Below are 5415 nucleotides of genomic sequence, written 5' to 3'. Positions count from 1 at the left end.
GGTGGAAGGGATCCAGCCGCTCTCCCACCCTCTCAGGGTTGGGGACCCCCAACCTCGCCGGCAGCCCCCCACTCCTGCACCAGCGCTGGGGGCTCGGTGGCCTCGACCCCCTCGGGAGCCATGGCCCGCATTGTCTCGGCGGGGGCGCAGGGGCAGCGGTGATTCACGGCGGGGGGGATGTGAATCACAGCCCTCGCTCCCCGGGCAGGATGCGGCCCCGCGCTCCCAGCTTGCCGCATGCCAGCCATGGACCGCAGCCTTTGTCCTCCGCAGGGTGGAAGCGGCTCGCTGCCCGTGCTGGGATGGGATGGGGCCGCTGCTCTTCCTGGGATGCTGGCGCAGCTTTCCCAGCTCCAGCTTCGGGGTGGGATGAGGGTGCTGCGGGCTGCGGGTGCCTCCTGCATCCTGGCTCTCTCCGAGGCTCCTCGCCGTGCTTGGGCTGCATCCTCGCTGCTGCACCAGTGGTAAAAAAGGGTTGGCGCTTCCCTTTGCAAACTGTCCTGGAGGGTGAATTGCCCAGCTCAGGTTATCAGATCCCTGTAAAGTCCTTTGCTTGGGGCCATCTCCCTGCTGCAGCAGTTCCACGTTTCAGGCAGTGGATGCTCAGTTCCTTTCCTGTAGCTGTGGCCTGAGCTGGCAGCCTCCTCCAGGTGCTGCCCGTCGTGGGCAGGGGAATCTGGAGCTGAGGGTCGGGGTGAGCACTGAGGGTGATGCCGCTCGCTGGGAGTGACGCAGCCAAAGCCAGTGCTCTGCAGAGCGGCCGTCTGTGCTCCTCGGGGGCTATTAACCATCCTGGGGAGACACCCTGAGCAGGTCGTTTCTCTGGCTGCTGCCGGGAGTGAACGGATGCTGGGAGCCACTGGGACACGGGAGAGGGGCTGCAGGGCAGGGTGGGAGCACAGAGAGGTGACCAGTGCTACGGTGCTGACCCAGCTGTGCCGGCATCCTCCACAGCTGGCTCCAGGCGTGGGGCAGGAGTGAGAGCAGGCAGCATCTCCTGCCTGCTGATCCTGCCGGTAACATTGCCTGGCCCTCCCTGCTGCTGCATGCACGCCACTGCCTAAACCTGCTCTTTCAGAGCCAGGGCTGCTTCCTCAGCGCTGCTGTCTGGCCCCGGGCTCTCAGCCTGATCGTGGATCTTAAAATACAGCGAGTCCTCGAAGCAGAGGCGCTCGGGCGGCCGGGCCAGGCAGGGCAGCCGGAGGGCGCTCCCGGTGAGCAGCCCCGCGAGCAGCGAGGCCCCCGCGCCACCGCCAGCCCCGCCGCCTGGCACAGCGCCTGCCCGCCCGCCCCCCGGGACCCCCACTGCCCCGCCAGCACCGCGCTGGCATTGCCCCCAGCGGGGGACAGCTGCGAGGGATGGGACCCGGAGGGGTCCTCGGGTGCCACCAGAACAGCCACGACGCTGGCGGCGGCGCCGAGGATGCCGGGCAAGCCGTGCAGGTTGTGGATGCCGCACTGGTCGTGGAGCGTGAGTTTCCTCGCCAGGAACGGGGTGAGGAACCTGAAGCCGAGGACGCACAGCGCGGCCGAGAGGCTGCCCAGGGCCAGGGCGGCCACTGGGGGCACGGCCATGTCGGCCACCACGCCGATGGCCACCCCGCCGGCCAGGCTGCCGTTCTGCAGGTGGCCGGGGCTGAGCTTGCCGTCCCTCTCGAGCAGGCTAGAGACCACCACGGTGGTTATGGCACTGGCACTCATGGCCAGGAGGGTGTTTAGGATGGCGCGGTGCTGGGCATAGCCCGGCTGGCAGAGGACAGCCACGAAGCTGGGCCAGAAAACCCAGAGGATGAGCGTCCCCACCAGGGACATGAGGTCAGAGCTGGTTGTTGGGGTCTCCTTAGGGTGCAGTGGCTGCTGTGTTGCCCTGAACAGAGCCTTGGACACGCCAAGGCCGAAGTAGCAGGAGAAGACGTGGATGGTGATGGTGCCGCCAACATCCAGAACTCCCAGGCAGGTGACAATGACCCACTCGCTGGCCAGGTAGAGGGGGATCTCACAGGTGGCCATGACGAGCAGCTGGCAGGGGCTGGCCCTCCCCAGGATGGCCCCCACGGAGATGAGCACTGTCACAGCAGCGAACTCAGACAGGAGGAGTTTGTGCAGGTCCAGGTGGATCTGGCCGTGGTGGAAGTGGTGCAGCAGGCCCTGCAGCACCAGCGCCCACTGCGTGGAGAAGTTGAGCAGGAGGAAGTTGTGGGTGAGGGCGCTGAACCCGTAGCGTGGCAGGAAGGTCAGCAGGAGTCCCAGCCCCACCACCAGCATCACCTGGATGTCCTGGAAGAAGGGGAAGGTGCTGTAGACCTGGTTGGCCACTGAGCTGGTATCCTCTGCCTGCGCTGAGGGCCCATCATACGTGACGAAGAGGGCAAAGAAGAGGAGCAGGATGCCCTGGAAAAGCCCCAGGAAGAGGGGCAGGAGGCAACGGGGATAGATGGAGGGTGGCACAGCCATCCTGGAGCGGACAGGAGGGGATGGTGGTCAGTGGTCAGCAGGGCACTGGGGTGAGGTGACAGCCCAGCAGCGCTTCTGGGGTGAACTCTACTTGCTCCTACATCGAGGGTTTTATGGCCATGGCTAATCATTAACCAAAGATCTGAGTTTATGTTCCAGAAGAGGAGGGGTTTGCCCCTCCCTTCTTTAAACACAACACCCATAAAACAACCACATGTTCTTGTTTGGCCGCCATAAAAGTGGACATGAGAGGCATTATGATTTTGAAGGGAAACAAGAAAAACCTGTGGTGGGGCAGAGGAGGGAGAAGGAGTTTGGTGAGGAGCTGGCCAGGGATGGGGTACCACGGCACTCACCCCTATTGAACTTATCCCCATCCAGGCATGGGGACCTCCCTGCTGCAGCCCTGGAGTGATGCTGGCAGCTCAGACAATGCCAGCTCCCGCTCTGGCTCTGCCACATTCCACTCCAGGTTGGCTCTGGCACTGCCACCACCCCATTCTGTGGGATGATGCACGTTTTCCTTATCCACCACTTGGATTTTGCAAAGCCCCATAAAGTCCAAAGCCAGGGCTGCAAAGATCGTTTTCTCACAGGTTTGCATTGGCTTAAATGGCTGGATATTCATTAACAATTAGCGCGCAAGAAAAACAAAGCCCAGAGCAGCCAAGCAGCTACCCCAAAGTTTCTGGGTTGCTGCTTAGTGTGACATTTTGCCAGTGAATGTCTGGAAAAAAAGAAATTAAAAAAAAATATATGAGAACCACAAGAACAAAAGGCAGAAGGGTTGGTAAATATTTGTTCCAGAGAGGAGATATTTTTGTGCTGTCCCTGATCTCAACACCCCTGCCGCGGGCGCTGGCTCCGCGCCGCTCTTCGTCATTGTTACTGGAGGATGAGGCAGGCGAGGGCGCAAAATGGGAAACAATTGTTGAATAATCTGCACGAGGCTCCTCTGCCAAACTCTCCCCGGCCATTTTTCAACCCAAAGATGCTGGAAATGGGGGCAACAGAGAGGAGGAGGTGGTGCTTTGAAGGCAGTGCCTTTGACGGGTGAGATGGGACTGTGTTGTGCCCAAGCCGTGGCCAACAGCAACAGAGGGGTGGTGGGAGCACTGGGGGTTTTGGGATGGGAGTTGGGATGCTTTGTCTGCCCCTAACATGTCCCTGCTGCATGGCTGGAGGTGCTAACAGCAGTGGATGCTCCTATGGGGATCCCTCACGCAAGGAAATGTGGGGCTGGGGTCTTTGTGGTGCCATTCGGATCTTTGCTGTCCCTGAGGTGGCTGGGATGGGATGGGATGGGATGGGATGGGATGGGATGGGATGGGATGGGATGGGATGGGATGGGATGGGATGGGATGGGTAGGCAGGATGCTTCCATTGCTCCTGCCTCTGCCTGCACAGGGGCACAGCCTGACCCGCCTCCCGTGGCTGCTGCCAGCTCCCAGCTCCGCCAGGCAGTGCATGAAGGACAAAGGGTGTAGGCAAAGCCAACCCTGGTTGCTGGTATAAAAATGGTAAAGAAAGGGGATTCCAGCCCCCAACTCCTTGCCTGTGTCCCTTTGCACACTACACCAGCCCATCAAGGGGATTCTCAAGGAGCCTGCCTGGTACAGTGAAACCTCTTTGGTTGACTCTGGGTGAGATACAAACCCAGGGAGATGCTTGGAGCAGGTTGTGCTCCTGTGATGGAGGAGCTGGGCTGCTCTTAGAGAGCTGAGGCAGCATTTTGGCTCTGGATCAGCAGGGGTTGGGCTCCTCTCAGCGTGGCTAAAGGTGGGTGCTGCCCTCTTGCTCCTCTCCTGCTCCCCACAGCATCTCAGCCTTCCTCTTCCTGCTTTGGTATGCAGCTTTTTAAAGGTGTGGTTAGATCAAATGCCATAAGGAAAAGCTATAGATCAGGTCCTTTAAGAAACACAGTGTTTGGGAGACTTCAAGGTTATGGCTCAGTGCCTCCTGCAAGGAGGAGGAGGAGGAAGATGCCAGAGGGATGCATCCTTCTGGAGCATCCCAGCACTGCCAGATCTGCTGGAGAGGACAAAGAGCACATTGGGAAGTTTGGGATGTAAATGCTCTCCTGGATCTGGCCATCATCTCTGACAAGGGACACAGGCACAGGGCACCAGTTCAGGGTCCCTCACTGGACTCTGCCAGGTCAAAGGTGCTGGGGACACAGGGGAAGCTCCTGTGCAGGGCTGGACTCAGTGCCTGGGGAGGGGGTGCTTGAGGAATTGCAGGGTCTGCAGGATGTCCTTGGACACACAATCTTTTTCCACTTGGAAATCTTGCTCTGGCAGCACTTGGGATTTGGGATGTGTCTCTGGGCTTCTGGGATTCCCTGTGACCCACAGCACCTCACATCCCCACCAACAGCACCCTCAGCTCTGCCGCATCCACAGGGCCAACAAACACCACATTGCTTTGATGAGCTGCTGGGTACCACAATCCCCTTCCCTTGGGAAAAGGCCATCCTGTGAGCCTTTCCACTTCCCAAACCAGATGAGGCACAAAAAGCAGTGATGCCCAAGTACTCCCCAGACCAAAGACCCCACAGCTGAGAGGGGGGAAACCCTGCTAGGTTGCAGATTAAAAAATAACCTTTATGGCACCCATAAAAGACGGTCAGAATTCCAAGAGGTCGCTGGGAAGGTGAAAGTCCCCCCCAAGCCCTGGGGCACTCCTGAAGGCAGCGAATGATTAACCCCACAGAGCAGGGTGCACCACTGGGATGCCACGGTCCCTGTGAGGAGAAGGTCCAATCCCTCCAGTAACATTTTCAGGCACTCCAAGTTTTCTCTTGGCACCGAAGGACAAGGGATGGAGGAAGCATCTGGCGAGGGCCTGGGCAGCAGGGAGGGAGGGGAGCATTGAATTCCACCCCCCACATCCCCCTTTCACTGGTGGGGGGCAGTTGTTTTATGGCAGGAGGACTGGGGAACCATTTTAGCAGGATCCACG

At 59.8% G+C, this 5415-nt stretch overlaps 1 pseudogene; it reads right to left on the bottom strand.

Annotated features, from left to right (window-relative positions):
- Positions 1-1060: 1060 nt before the first annotated feature.
- LOC115912153 lies at positions 1061-2454 on the bottom strand (annotated as a pseudogene).
- Between the last annotated feature and the right edge of the window lie 2961 nt (positions 2455-5415).

The sequence above is a fragment of the Camarhynchus parvulus genome, chromosome 20 (assembly GCF_901933205.1).
Source record: "Camarhynchus parvulus chromosome 20, STF_HiC, whole genome shotgun sequence".
Lineage (NCBI taxonomy): Eukaryota > Metazoa > Chordata > Aves > Passeriformes > Thraupidae > Camarhynchus > Camarhynchus parvulus.
This window is presented reverse-complemented; position numbering and strand designations above follow the sequence as displayed.